Raw genomic sequence first — 17,993 nt, 5'->3', positions numbered from 1 at the left:
ATTTTTCCCTAGATAGCCATAACACCAAGTTTTCTAATGGAAAAGAATCTTAGTAACCACATAGTCCAGTCATTCTCCATTCTGCCTGCATATTAGAAACCCTGGAGAGTAATTACCCTGACAGAATTTTAATTATAAAAATCAGAAACTTGAACAATGCAAATGACCATCAATTAGGTAATAGATAAACCTACTATGATACATTTATAAAGTGGAATATTACCCACCAATGAAAGTCAACATATTGAGTAATGGAAACCAGACACAATGAAAAACATTTTGTCTGATTTCATTTATACAAATGTCTAGGATAGGCCAAGCTGTTGTGGGAGAAATCAGATCATTGGCTTCTTGGGGAAACTGGCAAAAGGGAATTTATAGAGAAGATGGCGATGGCAATGTTTTTTCCAAAATTTTATTATGAAAACTTTCAAATACACAACAATGTTGAAAGAATTTACAGTGAACATTCATTCATATATCCATGACTGAGATTCTACCATTAATATTCCACTATTCTCCATTTGTTAAAAGTCTATCCACTTATTTCTCCCTTTATCCATTCACTGATCAATCTTTTTGGTGCCTTTCAAAGCAAATTGTAGACATCAATATACTTCCCATTAAATACTTTAGCATGCATATCATTAACTAGAATTCAATCAGTCAAATTGTTTTAAATTTTTATTTTGAAATTTTTCTTGCCAGTATGTATAAATAGGATTGAATTTTGTATAGTATTCTTGTATTCTGCAACCTTTCTTAATTCACATAATGGACTTAGGCGCTTTCCATATTCCATAGGTTTTAATGTAAAATATTATGTCATGTGCCAATAGAGACAATTTTACTTCTTTCTTTCACATTTTAATAATTTTTATTTCTTTTCTGTTTTTTATTGCAATGGCTAGTACCTCCAGCATGATATCAGATACAAGTGACAAGAGGAGACATTCTTGTCTTTTTCCCAATCTTTGTGGGAAGCGTTCACTATTTAACCTTTATATATGACGCTAACCGTTAGTTTTCTGTAAATGCTCTTTATAAGTTTGCTGATAATTTTCATTACAAATGAGTATTGATTTATTCCAAACATAATTAATGCATCTATTGAAATAATCATATTTTTCTCCTTTATTCCTTTGTGATGATGAATAATTATTGATAGATTTTTTTAATGTTATACTAATCTTGCATTCTTGGCATATACACTACTTTATCATTATAATATATCTTTTTTATATTTCTGACTTTGGTTTGCTTATAACTTGGTAAGTATTTCTTGTTTCTGTTCTAAGGGACATGCCTATGATACACATTTTTGTATTTTTGCCAAGTTTTGTAGTAGGACCATGGTAGCTTTATACCATGAGTTGGAAAGTTTACACTCCTCCTATTTTCTAAAATATTGTGTGTAAGATGGCTATTTTTTCTTCCTCACATATTTTATTCAATAGAATTCACAAGTGAAACCATCTATGCCTTTTGTTTTCTTTGTGGGAAGGATATATATATATATATATATATATATATATATATATATATATATATATATATATATCTCCCCAAGATAGTGCAGGTTTTATTCCAGGACACTACAATAAAGCAAATAACACAATAAAGTGAGCCACGTGAAATTTTTTGGCTTCCCAGTGCACATGAAAGTTATGTTTACGCTATATTGTAGTCTATTAAGTGTGCAATAGCATTATGTCTAAAAAAAATTTAAAAATTTAAAAACAACATTAATTAAAAACAATGTTGTTGGAAAAATGGCGCTGATAGACTTGCTCAACTCAGGGTTGCCATAAGCCTTCAACATGTAAGAAATATGGTATTCCTGTGTATATAAAGGAATATTCTGATGTACTGTTTCATATTATGTCACTTTTATTGTGGTAAGTTGTATATTTCAGTGGATTAGTTCATTTTATCTATGCTGTTTATTTTATTGGCATAAAATTATTCATGCTATGTTATTATCTGCTTTATGTCCGTAGCGTCTATATTGATAAGCCCTCTTTTATTTCTGATACTGATCATTTTTGCTCTTCTCCTCTTTTCTTGATCAGTCTAGCTAAATATTTATATATTATTTTGAACTTTTTCAGTAACCAAACTTTTGGCTTTGTTAATTTTCTTGATTGTTTTTCTGTTTTCTACTTGATTGATTTCTGCTCATTTCTTTATTATTTCTTTCCTTTTACTAACGTGGGTTTAATTTTGTCTTATTTCTTTTAGCTTCTTAAGGTTAAACCTTAGATATTTGAGTTTACGTAAGCATTTAAAGCTGTAACTTTCCCTTGAAACACTCCTTTAGCTGAATATTACAAGTTTTTATATATTATATTTCCATATTATTCAGTTTGAAATATTTTAAAATTTCCCTTGTGATTTTTTAACACATGCACTCTTTAGAATTATACTGTTGAATTTCCCAATACCCTGTGTTTTCCTCTGCATTTTATTATTATTAATTTCAAATATAATTCCATTACTGAATTAGTTTCCAATGACTGCTGTAACAAATTATGATTAACTTGATGTGTTAAAACAGCACAAATTTATTTTCTTACATTTCTGGAGGCCAGATGTCTAAAAATGTCCTATGGGCTAAAGTCAAGGGGTTGGTGAGGCTAGTTCCTTGTGGAGACTCCAAGGGGAGAATCTGTTTCCTTGTCTTTTTTTAGTTTCTAGAAGCCACCTGCATTTCTGGGCTCATGACTTCTTCCTTGCATCACATCACCTTTTCTCCCCCTGCTTCCACTGTCGCATTGCCTTTTTCCACTTCTATAGTCAAATCTTCTACTGCTTCCCTCCTATAAGGATGTATGTGGTCCAGCATAATCTCTTCATCTCAATATTCTTAATTTACTTACATGTGAAAAGTCACTTTTTTGATATAACATTTACAGGTTCCTTGGATTAGGACCTGGATATCTTTGGGGGCCATTGTTTAGCCTACCACTGTTATGAACAGATATGATTTCAATCATTTTATGTGTATTAAGACTTGTTTTATAGCACAGTATATGGTCTGTCTTGATGAATGCAGCATTTGCTCTTGAAAGAAATATGTATTCTGCAGTTACATGGCTTAGTGTTCTAAAAATATCTGTTAGGTCAGAGTTGTTGGTTAACTTGTTCAGATCATCTGGAACTTCATTAACTTTCTTCTGATTTTTCTATTATTTGCTGTTCTTGAGTGTTAAAACCACCAACTGGGATTGTAAAATTGTTTAATTTTCCCATTGAGTCAGTAAAGTTGTGCTCTGTAAATTCCGAAACTCTTATGATTTATTAGCACATTTATCATTTTACATCTGCTTGATGCACTGACCCTTTCATCATTATGGAATGTCTCTTTTTTTCTGGGAATGTTTTTATCTGAAAGTCTTGTTTGTCTGATATTGATCTAGCTACTCTGGTATTCTTATGCTTATTGTTTGCATGCTATATCTTTTCCATTCATTTTTAAAATCTCCCTGTGTCTTTTTTATTTAAATTGCATCTTTTTTTGGTAGAAGACAATCTCTGAATTTTACTAGAGTGTTCAATCCTTCAACATTTAATGTGTTAATTTATGTAGTTGGATATAGCTCCACCATAGTATTATTTTTTGTCCATATTGCTAGTTTGTTTCTCTCTTACTCTTTCCTGAAATTTCTATATTTTATACTCAAAAGTTTATATTAATTTTAAAAATCAAAATTATGTTTTATTTCAATTTGTCTTTGGCTCCTTTGCTATACCTTCTTTACATTGGTTGCTTTGATAATTACAATATATATTCTTATATTTTTAAAGTCTACTTATAATTAATTTTTCTACTTTCCATCAAATACAGAAAACTTGGAACTGTTCAGGTCATTTGTGCTATAGTTTTCATATGTATTGCATCTAAATACATTATAATCCCTTTACAACAATGACTCATATATATATCATACTCTTCATATCTACTTGAAGATGTATATTTTTACCTGTATTCCTTTAATCTTTCTTATACAGCAGGTCTTTTGGTGACAAATAGTTTTGATGTTCTTTTATATAAAAATGTCTTTATTTTGCCTTCACTGTTAGGCACAGAGTTCTGGATTTGTACTTTGTTCATTTATTTATTTTTCTCTTAACACATTAAAGATGTTGTGAAACTGTCTTTGAACTCCATAGTGTCTTATATTATGAGACGTCAGCAATTTTCTCATTGTTGTTTCCCTGTATGTACTGTCATTTTTTTTTTCTGATTGCTTTTGAAAATTTCTCATTAACTTTACATTTAGGCAGTTTGACTGTGACGTACCCAGGCATTTAAAAAATCCTACTCTGATTCATGATCTTAAATATGTAAATATATATATTTTACCAAATTTGTGACATTTCTTAGGACGTACATCTTCACTTTTTTTTTTTTTTGCCCCACTTGCTCTTTTTTTTTTTTTCCTCTGGAATTCAAACTACATCCATATAGTAGACTTTTTGTTATTATACCAAAATGGTCTCTGAAGCTCTTTTTTTTTTTTTTTTAAATCTTTTTCTCTTTTATCATCATGTTGGATAATGTCTATCTTCAAGTTCTCTGATGTTTTCCTCTTCTTTCCCCATTCTGCTGTTCCACTAAACCAGCAGGTTTTAAATTTCAAGTAATGTAATTATCAGTTCTATGATTACTTTGTATTTTTGTTGTTGTTGTTGTTTAGTTTTTACTTCTTTGCTAATAGTTTCCATCTTTTCAGTTATTACAGGTATACTTTCCTTCAGTTTATGGCCATAGGGGTTGCTTTGAAACCTGTGTCTGCAAATTCCAACATCTATATCATCTTAGATTTGATCTCATTAGATTATCTTTACCTGTGAGTTAGATGTGTTTTCATGATTGTTTGGTGTGATGAATAATTTTGGGTTGAATCTTGAATGTTGTGAAAGTTATGTTTTGGAAACTCTGGATCATTCTACTTTTCCAAAGTATATTGATGTTTTTGTTTTAGTGAGCAAGTTACTTGGTTGAATTCAAATATTAAATTTTAGGTCTTGGGCTACAGCTCAGATCTCCATTAAATGATTGTTTATTTAATGGTCACCAGAGAATTGTGCCAACTTTATACATCAAATCAGTGGCCCCTTCTCTCTGAACCCCTGCTTTCCAGCATTTCTTTCTACTTTCTAGTGGTTCTTGTTACCTGAATTCTGTTCTTTCAATCATTAGGCAAAAAATGATTCTGGGTTTTCTGAGTTTCGTTTCTCCACGTGGGACTGACTTTGTCCTGCTTTCAGTCTAAATACTGTGAAAATGGGAAACATGTTGTGCTAGTACTTTCTTCCAAGCTTTTACTACACTCTAGAGTCTTCTTAATTTAAATCATTTTCCAGTGTTTTTAAATCATTGTTTTTCTATTTTGTCCAGAGTCTATAACTGTCATCTGTAGGAGCATAGGTCCTGTTGGAGTTTCCTTGTAAATTTCAGAATCTGAAAGATCTTACATTTTGATTGATGTGATTATATTACTGATATGGTATGCATCTGTTAAATTCATAAAAATGTATAAGCGTATTATTTAATTGTATGTAAATTTTTCTTCAGTAGGATGAAGAAAAGTTTTAAAAGTTGACATGGCACATATAACTTCAAATTATTACATGCCAAAACAACAAAAACTAATCCAGGTTATAACTTGAACCAATGGTTCTCAATGAGGGAAAGGGGAGAATTATGACTTCTAAGGAATGTCTGGAGATATTTTTGGTTGTCACAAGTGAGGGGGTAATTAGGTGGATCCTATTGGCCATCTAATGAGTAGAGGCCAAGGGTGGTACTCAGCATATTACAATACAAAGGAGAGTCCCATACAACTAAGAATTATCCAGTTCCAGAGTTGAGAAACCCTGTCTGAGTCTAATTAAATCAGACATTCTGGATATGAACCTGGGTACTGGTATTTTTTTTTTTTTTAATTTCCCCAGATTATCCTAATGTACAGAAATGATTGAGAAATAGTTACAAAGTTCCATCATATAATTTTACTAATTATAGAAATTAGAAAATTTAAGTAATTCGTCCCTATTTTATAATTAGTATGTGATAAATCTTAAAATAGAACTCAAGGTAAAGTTAAAATTTCTTTGCTACTTCTTATCATGGCATTTGGTCTGATTTCAATTCACCTTGACAATTCTCTTCATATCAATTTTTTCATATAAAATATTTTCTAACCACACTAAACTTATCATTCTTGACCACATCAAGCCACTCACATGTTATGCCTTTGTGTGTGTTCTCTTACCCATTTATAAATTAAAAATAACCAAATCCTTTTTTGAAGTCTCACTTGACTGCCTCAAAAGCACTGATTGACTCTTTCTTCTGAGTATCTACAGTGCTATTTATAGAATACTTTTTCAAACATATAAAAGTATAACAGTATTTTTCCTTCATAAATTGTGAACAACTATAGAGAGATATACTTGAAAACATTTAGAAGCAGGAATTTTGGCCAAGATAGTACTTGATTGCCCACTTGTATACAACTGATTTTTTAAATCTATAAACTTGATTTCATAGAGTTTGCTTTGAATCTTATAAAGCTTGTCTGCTATTGGAGTGAGAAATGCTTGGATATTGCAGGCTGTGTATTGTAGCTTTGGAATAAATATTTACCTTTTATGGTAGTTATCCTATCCAAGGTTTAAGTATTTTAAAATTGCCTCTCCATTTCCTAGATCCGATTTCCTCATTGCTAGCCCTGTTAATGAGATCATCAGTGCCAACCAGCATCCCCTACACTTTGAGGACATTGCAACTGTCTGAGTGCTAATAACTCAAGTTCTACCATTGATTCCTGAAGGCTCTTAGCTGATATTGGTGGTCCAATTTAAATTATTGCTCGTGCCATCCCATAGATTTATTTTTATCGTTTAGGAAACATTCCTCAAGCTTCCAGTATAAATACAGTGCTTAGTTTAATTTTAATTTTACTTACTCCATCTATTTTTTTTTAACTTACTCTAAATAAATTTTCTTAAAGGTGATTAAAAAAATAAATTTCAGTATTACTTTAGAGGCTTAAGGAACTAACTCTGGAATCAGACTCTAAATTAAAATTTTACTTCTACCAACTACTAGCTGAATGAACTTAAGTGAGTTAAACTTTCTGTGAATGCTATTGTGAGAAATAAATCTTAATTTTGTTTGGTACTTAGAATAGGTCTTGCTTCAAATTATGAGCTCACTAAATGTTGGCTGTTATTTTTCTCACAGACTTTAAAAAAAGTAGTTAAATCTCCATTCTTCTTATAAATATTTTTAAGTAGTATTCCAGAAGTTCTCTTAACTGATCTCTTCTTAACTGGCTAAATTAAGCAACAATTTCCTTCTCCCTCTAAAACATACTAAATATTTTAAATGTTATACAGAGTTCCTCCAAAAGGCTAATTCTAATGTGCTGTCTGCTTTTGAAACCATAAGTCAAATTGTGATACCAAGAATCTGCCAGGTGCTCCAAAATATGTTTATATTGATTGTATTTGCTATTGATATTTGCTAATTGAAGGACAAAATATGAGTTTGAAAGAAAAAGAGCTAACATTTTTTATTAAAAATATGATTTGAATGCTTTGGTAAAATCTAATAAATAGAAGTCAATGGAAAAATATGCTATTAGTGATGTGTGGGTAACAAAAACTATAAAAGACTGGATGTAGATTATAAAAATTCAGAGGAAATATGCACTCAGTAATAACTTTACTTTATCATTCCTCTTTAAAGGAAGAGAACATAGAAATTGAACATAAAGTGTTATTTTCTGGCTTATGCAATAAAGATAATCTGCAAATCCAAAGTGTGGACCCACACTAAAAGAAAAGGCCTGATCTCACATCAAAAATTGGTAAAAAAAAGTATGATACGTGTAGAAATAAAACACTAGTTAAATTTGGAATTACCAAATACAGTTGTTAAAGTATGAAAGAAACAATTCAGAATCATGGTTTGTGATTGACTTTTCTCAATAATTTATTTTTTAAGTATAAAAGTATTAGCAAGAATAACAAAGATTTGAACAACACTATCAACCAATTTGACTTTATTGAAGTTTAAAAATACCATATCTAACGATTGCAGAAAATATTATTTTTTCATATAGAAACAAAACAGGTCTGCATAAATTTGAAAAATTGAAATCTTAGAGATTATGCTTCCTTATCATTAAGTTACCTTAGAAATTAATAACAGAAAGATGTTTAGAAAATCCACAAGATTTGGCAACTAAAACTAACTTTGTGGGGTCCATGGTTTAAGAAAGAAAGAAAAAAACGAAGTTAAGAATAGTCCAAACTGAGTGATAACGGAAAAACAATATAAACATTTGAGGAATGCAGTAAAAGCTGTGCTTAGAAGGCAATTTATGACATTAAATGCTTATATTAATTAAAACAGTTATTTAGATTCTATCCCAAAAATCTAGAAAAAGAGCAAGTTAAACCAAAAATAAATAGGGACATGAATATGATGAATATAACAGCAGAGACAATGAAATATAAAATAGAGAAACAAAAGAGAAAATTAACAGTGAGAAGTTTTTTCTTTAAAAAGATGAATAAAATTGGCAAAATTTTAAATACATTAATCAATTTAAAAAATGAAAGAGAGAAACAGGTCAGAATTCGAAGAGAATATCACCATAGATCCAATAGACATTTAAAGGATTCTAAGGTGATGATGGTGTGCGGAGTTACATGACAATAAACTTGACAACATAAATGAAAAGGAAAAAATCCCAAAGAAACAAAACTTGCTAAAATCAATACACATTCTACATATTGCTAAGCTTTTTATTTATTAAAGTAATTAAATTTCTAATTATAAAACTTTCTCATAAAGAACATTCTAGTGCCAGATAATTTCACTTTTGAACTTATTCAAACTTTAAGGAAGACATTATCTAATGAACAATATTCTTCAGAAAAATGAAGAACAGGAAGTATTTTCCAATCAGTTTCATGAGGCAATATATCCCTCTTGCATAATCATGACAAAGACGTTATAAGAAAAGAAAGCCACAGACTGATATTGTGAGAAAGAAACTACAACCTACAGGCTAAATCCAGCCACACCCATTCATTCATATATTGTCCATGGCTGCATTTACATTAGGCGAGCAGAGTTAAGCAGTTAGATCCATTAAGTGAAAATATTTATCTTTTCCTTTATAGAAAAAGTCTATGCTGCTGGCATACATTTAAAGACATGTAGCAAAATATTAGCAAGTTGATCTAGCAAGAAGGACATAAGAAGGAAAATATATCACACTTATGTGGGTTTATCACAAGTATGTAGGTTTGGTTCAACATTCAAAAATCAGTTTAGGGCTTCCCTGGTGGCGCAGTGGTTGGGAGTCTGCCTGCTGGTGCAGGGGACACGGGTTCGAGCCCTGGTCTGGGAGGATCCTGCATGCCGTGGAGCAACTGGGCCCGTGAGCCACAGCTGCTGAGCCTGCGCGTCTGGAGCCTGTGCCCTGCAGCGGGAGGGGCCGTGATGGTGGGAGGCCCGCGCACCACGATGAAGAGTGGCCCCCACTTGCCACAACTAGAGAAAGCCCTCGCACGAAACGAAGACCCAACACAGCTAAAAATAAATAGATAAATAAATAAATAGAGTAGCTATTAATTAAAAAAAAATCAATTTATACCATTTACCACGTAAGGAGAAAAATCATATGATCGTTTCAATGGATACCAAAAAATTAATCAAACTTAATGGCCATTTACGACAAAACCGAAGAACAAAGCAGAAAACTTCCTCTATTTGATAGCATAGCTACAAGATCATACAGCTAACCTCATAAATAATGGTAGTGTATTACATGATTCCTTGTTATGATCATGAAAAGACAAGAATTTTCTCTGTCATCTCCCTATTCACCTTTCTAATGCCAAGTCTTAGCCAGTGTAATGTGGCAAAAACAATACATATTGGAAATGAAGGAATAAAACTTTCTCTGTTAGCAGTCACAAATTTTAACTTACAATACACAGCTAAAAAAACAATTACTTCAAAATGGTTAATAAAAATCAGATATATGAATACATAATAAATATTTATTAAATAATAGTAAATGTTTCCTTTTATTTATTATTACGATAGTAAAATGGGACAAAATGTAAGCAACTGATGAATTTGGGTTGAGAGTAAATGGGAGTTCCTCGTGTTGTTTTGGAACTTCTTTGTGAGTATGTAATTATCTCAAAATAAGAATTTAAATAAAACGTATATTATTAGTTAGGATGAAGGCTAATCTGCTTTAACAAACATCCAAAAATGTAGTGGCTCAATAAGAAGTAGTTTATTTATCTCTCATTTTAACAGTTTAGGGCAGGTGTGTATGTGTGTGTGTGTTCTAAGTAGACACCTGGGGATCCAGGCTACAAAGTGGCTCTGCAGTCTTTAACACTTGACTTGTAAGATTGCTTTGGTTAAAACCATTTCCAGCCAGCAGGGTGAAAAAGGGGAGAAGCAAGTCCTGAACAAGCATCTTTAAGTGTATGATAAGTGGCACTGAACTGCATTTGGTCTGTTTGGTAAGGAGGGTTGTTTAGGGAACCTTATACATAGGAGCAGAGTGGGGTGGGGGGGACCTGCAGTTGGCCATGCCAGGCCCTTCCTCTCTAGATATCAAGGCAGCACAAAATATGAAATTTAGGCCTTACACCAAAGAGGGTAATACATAAATAATTATACATAAATAATTATAAAAGTAATCATTAGATTAATTACCATCATTAGAACAAAAAGTTGAACCCTCTAAAATATCAGGAAAATTACACATGCATAGATACACACATATACCCACCAAAGAAAACAAATCAGATATTGAAAGGTTGAAAAATAAATGTAAACAGGAAACAAAAATGCAATAGAAAATAATATGATACAACTAAGGACAAACATATCTGTCAGGATAGTAAAATTTAAGTTCTTCTATTTAAACAAAAGTGTTTTCAGCAGACAGGATAACAAAACAAAGCCTAAGTTTTTACTATTTACAAGAAACACACCTTAAAGCATTATAAAGGGCTGAATATTAAAGAATGGGCAATGATATAACAGATGATTGAAAATAAAGCTAGTAGGGGTAGTGATCTTAATATACGTGGGATTCAGACAAACGTGCAGACACTTTAATGTCAAATATTGTCATCATTCACAATAAAGGTGTAACATTTAGGAATGTCTACTGACAACAGCAGTAATATTCTTAAAAATAAGGGGAAAATTGAAGGAACATACTAACTTGATATTTTATTTGACCTCTTTAATAAATAAAAAAAGAAAGAAGGTGTGACTGATAAAACAGATCTTACTGATATACACTGAGGTATTTTTGATACACATTGATATACATGAATATTCAATTGATATACATTGAAGGTATAACTTATTGGTATACATTGAAATGTGTTATGTGAAAATAGAACCCACAACTTCTTTGCAGGTAGCTAAAGAGTGTTTAAAAATATTGATGGTACCTTAAGTTATGAAGACAAACAACCTCCATGAGTCCCAAGCAATAGAAGTAGTACTGAGAGCACTGTCTGCTCAAAATTCAATACACCTAGAAAATAGGCTGTTTCACCTGGAAATTAAGTGCTTCTCTCTTAAGACATTATCTTTAGAAAATCATTAATTATTTGGTCAAAGAAGAATACAAATCAAATAGTACTAACTCTAGCAAAAATAATAATGAAATATTAGATATGAGAATGTTTTCTGTACAGCTAATCAGTTCACATGGAAATTCATAGCCTTTATTGCATGTATCAACAAATAAGGAGATAATGAAAACAAATACATTCAGCACTGACTCCCAAAATTAGTAAGAGCACTAGATAAACTGAATTGAAGCAAAAGGATGAAATAAAGTTAAAACAGATATTATTTAATTGAAAACAGAAAACATACCAGTAATCATCAATAAATCCAAACTTTAGATCTTTGGGAAAAATCAGTAAAATAGATAAGCTGATCAAATAAGATGAAGAGAATATTTAAACGTGTAAAACACAAGGGTGAAAAAAACACAGAAAGAAAGGAAAATAAAATAATTAAGAAAATAATGAAACTACCAAAGTTGCTTTGTAGCTCTTTGCTTTTATATCCTCCCTTATTACTCTACCAGCTTAAAGTCTATTGTAAAGTATTTAAAAATTAACCTTGCTTCTCACTTGTTTCACCATGTAAATTAGGCAAAATACCACCCTGATTTAGTCTGACTCTGCATCTCCTCTGTACTTCACCCAGGGAACTGAACGTGGCTGGAGAAAAACTCAACCATGCTGACTGGTCTCATTCTCACTTAATGATCATTAGCCTCAAATGATGCTTCCAAGTCATTACAGTCTACTTCCATTTGCATCTTCTCTTCTTTCCTAAAGCTTTCAACTCCTACCTTCCCTACTTTACTATGTCAGCTGATACCTTTGTTCCCTGTATCACTGAGAAAATTGAAGCCATAATAACAGAACATTCCCATTACCACATACTTTATATCCATATATTCTTCTGCATTCACACATTTGGCATTCTCTCTGGCTACCACACATAAATTATTCATGCTTCTACCTAATACCTAGATGCCATTTTCTTGAGGAACATCTTCAGTTGTTATTTTACCTCATTTCCCCCAAATATTTAATTAAAATTGTGTTCACTTGCTTTGATATCATCCTTATGCACAATGTATTTTTAAGCAAGCGAGTGTTTATTCATAATCACAAAGACAGAAAAAAATCATACTGTTTCTGGTGAATGCAGAACCGTACTGTGGTCCCTCCTTACAATGGACTACAACTCAAATAAAAAGAATGAAATGTGATACCTACAACAATATGGATGAATCTCAAATACATTACACTAAATTTTAAAAATCAGGCTTAAAATGCTACATATTGTATGAGTCCATTTATTTGACATTTTGAAAAAGGCAACATAGTATGGAAAGAAAACAGATTAGTAGTTTCCAACTATGGTGGGACTAGAAAGGAGCAGCACAAGGGAACTAATCTGTACATCGATTATAGTGGTAGCAACACAACTGTGTGTCTTTCTCAAAACTCAAGAAATGAAAAAAAAATGTTAATTTTTCTGTATGTAAATAAAAGTAATATAAAGTGAAAAAATAAGGTTCAGAAAATATATATGGTATCCTACCGTGATATGAGAAGATGGAATAAGAATATATATTTGCTTTTTTACATATATGTATAGCTGACTCTGAAAGGTTACACAACAATATATTAACACTTGTTACTGATATGTGTACATGGAGCAGATGGGTTGTTATAGAACTTAAACAGGGGCCTGAAATACACAGAGGCTTTCACTCCTGTATCTTTATATTTGTATATTTCTTTTGTTTTTTAAATTATGGAAACAAGCACAACCTGTTAAAATATCTCTACTAAAAATGATGAAAAATAAGCCTGATATAATGGAATTTTTAAGTACAGTATATTGCCAAAAAAGGGACAGTTAGAATCACAAGGAAAGATAAAGTACTGTCATTCAAAGAAGAGAAATGTAATGATAGTACTCTGCTTGTCTTGGCTGTGAACACACTCACGAAGACATATTGCCATAAACGTTCTTGTAAGGTTTAATGGTAAATAGTGACATAATACTTTGAGAAGATGGAGAAGGACAGTTGGGCTTGTTATAAGATTACTTAATCCTCATCCATCATAGCATAAAGTAAATAAAGTGTATAGATTTTATCATTTTAATTAGCAATGCAAGTATTTTAAAAAATAGTGCTAATTTAAACAAGAATCTGAGTCAAAACTGGTGGCTTCTGAGGAGAGGGAGGGGAGGGTGGGGAAAGTGGGATCTGAGAAGTGTTGATTTTCAGTATAATATCTTTGGTACTATTTGACTTATAAACCATGTGCATTGATTACTTCAGTAATTTGAATGAAATTAGCCAAGGTGTAGTATAAAAACAGAGAAAAAAATCCATGGGGAAAATCTTTCATTACAATCTGTAAGGATTATTTTACCCCCTCCCACAAATTTATAAACTGTTGATCTAAGACAGTAGACAAATTAACATCCTTTGGCCAAATTCATTCTGCAGATATGTTTTACTTGGTTATACAGTATTCTAAGGAGTTTGCATGTACATGCCTTTAGTTTGGATACGCATTCTCCAATTTAACCCAGTTCTTGGCCTTCAGCATCCAGCCTTCAACATCCAGTATGCTATATACATTAAAGTTCCCTGCCTCATTCAAGAGGCATTTGATTTGCAACTGCTGGGCAGTTTGCTGCTATGAAAATGAGAAGTCAAAGAAATGCTCTTTATAGGAATAGGGAATCATGCTAAGGGAGATAACAGTTTTAAGACAGAGGGATGAATCAACTGGTGAAATGAGGCAACTAAGAAGTCATAATTGTAATTACACACTCCAAGCTAGTTTAGCCACTCTTAACTATCAGCACTAACCTCTGCTAATCTTTTGGGTGTTTGCTGATGCTATATATCAAATCCAGTTGAGTTCATTAAATATAATCACCCACACAGAGAGTCTTCACTGCAGTAATTCAAACAACAGAGACAGACACATACCTATTTTATATAAATGAAGATTTGTTTTTTCCTTGAGAGTTATGATGAAATTATGGTGCATTGTAATTAAGAATACTTTTTGCAATACTTTAGTCTCAATTTTTGAGCTCAATTACCTCTTTAGTTATATCAAACTTTTAATGAATGCTGTTGACGAGATTATATTTCAGTATTTGCAATCTGGAAGAGTAAAAAGGGGTAAAAATTATTATTTTAAATAGGCTACAGCTATTTTCTAATTCATCTTTGAAGAAGGCTAATGTTTATTTTGGGGAAAGATATTGTAATGATCTTTTGCTTAGGTATTCAATAGAAGTTGAGCCAAAATCCTTTTATGATATGAAAGTGTTTAAATAAGTGAGGAGGTAAACCACTTTACATACCAGTGTAAAATGTTGTCTTTCTCCTGGTCAGAGTTTCACTTCAAGGGGTTGTGTCTACTTTGAGTAGACACAGACTTTTGTTCTGAGAGTAAAAAACAATTTCACTTTTCTTGCAAAGTGCTGCAGTGTGATGGCAGATTATGGATTGGAAATGCTCCACTCTCTGCTGGGAAGAGGACTCTATAGGCTTTGGGTGCTTGGGATTCTGGAAGGCCGGAGACTACATGCAGTTTCACGTTCTTATGTGGAAAAAATAACAGGGAGATTTTTGAGATTGGATCCTAGCGGTATGTGTTCTCTGTGGCTAAAAGTTAGTCAGACAAGATTTTGCATGATTATACAAGTTTCATGGGGCAATTTTTGAGAAGACTTAAGCTAATGGGACAACCTCTCTTGCTTTGAATTTCTCTTTTCAAGAAGGGCCCAACGCCTTCTAATGGCTCACCCAATTAGATCATGCCCACCCAGGAAAATTTATCTTCTGAGTAACTCAAAGTCAGGTGATTTGTGGCCTTATGGCTTTCTAACCAATTAAGTGAGGTTGATCCAGTAAATCAAGAGAAAAAAAATGTTGACCAAGTACTTCAAACAGAGTATAACTTTTTTGGTGTTTGCACTCTTCAAAAATACAGCTATATTACAGTGATCACCCAAGTTTTACAACAGGATATAATAATTTTCTAGTTAATTGATTTACTTCTTAAAAGGGGAACATTCCGCTTGAAACTTGAATTTAATGGCAACATACTTGTACATTGTCCTTGTGCAATATAAAAATTGAAATCACTGATTAAGTTAATGGTTACTAATTGATGGCTATTAGAACAAAGAGTTCAGGGCAAAGAAACTAAACTTTCAAGTATAAATGTATGACTATTAGCAATTTAAAAAAATCTCCACTGTATATTAAATGTTTATTATGTGCTGGATCTTAAATTCAGGTAATAATAATTACCTGAGTATTTATTTTGTGACTGGTATTGTTCTAAGCATTTTGTGTGTATTGTTCCATTTAATCCCTTTGAAGTAGATATTGTTATTACTTCCAGTTTGTACATGAGAATTTATGTAACTCGTCTCATACCAGCTAGTGGTGGTGCCAGAGTTTAAAGCTTGGTAGGCTGACTCCAGAGTCTACACTATATGTCTCCCAGAATAAAAAGGAATAGACCTTCCTAAAGATCCATTTAGAGTTGTAATATTTATTCTTATAATAAACATCCAGTGATCCTCATATTACTCAGAAGAGATAGTCCTAGTTTAGTTTAGAGTCTGAGTTTTTTCCTACTAAAGATTGAGTCTAGCAAGCATCCACAGAAAAAAGTGATTAATTCCTTTTTTTATGGGCAATTATATCCTCACGTATGGCAAGGATAAAGGTAGTTTTTTGATATAATACATTCAATAAAGATTTTTTAAAAATATGCATTTTCTCTTTAGTTGTATTTATTTAATATAACTTTTTTTTTTAAACACACTTTTACAGGCATTTTTATTTATTTATCTATTTATTTATGGCTGTGTTGGATCTTCGTTTCTGTGTGAAGGCTTTCTCTGGTTGCGGCAAGTGGGGGCCACTCTTCATCGCGGTGCGCAGGCCTCTCACTATCGCGGCCTCTCTTGTTGCGGAGCACAGGCTCCAGACGCGCAGGCTCAGTAATTGTGGCTCACGGGCCTAGTTGCTCCGCGGCATGTGGGATCTTCCCAGACCAGGGCCCAAACCCGTGTCCGCTGCATTGGCAGGCAGATTCTCAACCACTGCGCCACCAGGGAAGCCCCAATATAACTTATTTTTATGTTCTTTAAAGAAATAAAAAAAACACTGGAATCTCTTCCTTTATCCTTTCCTTAATTCCTTGCTTTCTCTTTGTCTAGTCAAACACTTTATGTACTGAATACTCATCCCCTTTGGCAAGATGATTGTTTTGTTCTAAAGACTACACAGATTAGGTTGTGATCTATCTAAAAATTATGCTGCTCAGGGCAGGTGCATCCTGACAAGAAGTGACATTCTGCATGTTGACACTAGGAGTTCTTTAGACAAACACTGAAAATGTGACAGTGGCATTAACATTAAATAATAAATATTATAAATAACCAGAGCAGTATGAAGTGGAACTCAGCAGCTTGCTAAAGAAAGCCTACATATTTAAAGCTTATACATACATGACCCATCATTAGAGTGAACCGAAGTGCTAGCACAAATAGAGCTGAGGATACCATATAAAGCAGAAAAGTAATTGCCAAAGATAATATTTATCAGATAACTAGTATAAAGTTTAAGCAATTAGCAATATCCTTGAAAAGCTCTCAGATCTCAATCCCTGATCTTTGAATGTCAACATATCATAGAATATGCATGTGTTGACACAAATCTTACTTTCAAATGATTATTTCTTACCATTTTTGAATAAGACAGTGGAATCATTTAATGTCTTTGCATTTGATTTTTTTTTTTAAATGGATTGACATGTTTTTATTTATTTATTTTTGGCTCTGTTGGGTCTTCGTTTCTGTGCGAGGACTTTCTCTAGTTGCGGCAAGTGGGGGCCACTCTTCATCGTGGTGCGCGGGCCTCTCACTTATCGTGGCCGTTCTTGTTGAGGAGCACAGGCTCCAGATGCGCAGGCTCAGTAGTTGCGGCTCACGGGCCCAGTTGCTCCGTGGCATGTGGGATCTTCCCAGACCAGGGCTCGAACCCGTGTCCCCTGCATTGGCAGGCAGATTCTCAACCACTGCACTACCAGGGAAGCCCCTGATTTTCTCTTTACCTTTTTTCATGTCATGTTGCTTTTGCCTTGAGTTCTGAATATCATATTTCAAGATTTACTGTTTTAACTTACCACTGTTTTCAAGTTAAGAAATCTAATTGCAAGTTCATTTAGATTTTTATCTCTCCTTTTCCGAAATATTTCTAGCTTTAAAAATTTACTTGCGTAGAATTTCCCTCGGCTTTCTGTTAGAGTTTTCAACTAGTAAATTATCTACCAGGGAC

General features: G+C 32.6%; 1 long non-coding RNA gene across 1 annotated transcript; it reads right to left on the bottom strand.

Annotated features, from left to right (window-relative positions):
• Window positions 1-1,976: 1,976 nt before the first annotated feature.
• On the bottom strand, window positions 1,977-16,937 carry LOC309666716. The gene is made up of 2 exons (XR_014267258.1): window positions 9,684-16,937; window positions 1,977-9,363 (listed from the first exon to the last, which is right to left on the bottom strand). It is a non-coding gene; the product is annotated as an uncharacterized lncRNA (long non-coding RNA).
• Window positions 16,938-17,993: the final 1,056 nt, after the last annotated feature.

Source organism: Balaenoptera physalus, assembly GCF_965194825.1.
Source record: "Balaenoptera physalus genome assembly, chromosome: 9".
Lineage (NCBI taxonomy): Eukaryota > Metazoa > Chordata > Mammalia > Artiodactyla > Balaenopteridae > Balaenoptera > Balaenoptera physalus.
This window is presented reverse-complemented; position numbering and strand designations above follow the sequence as displayed.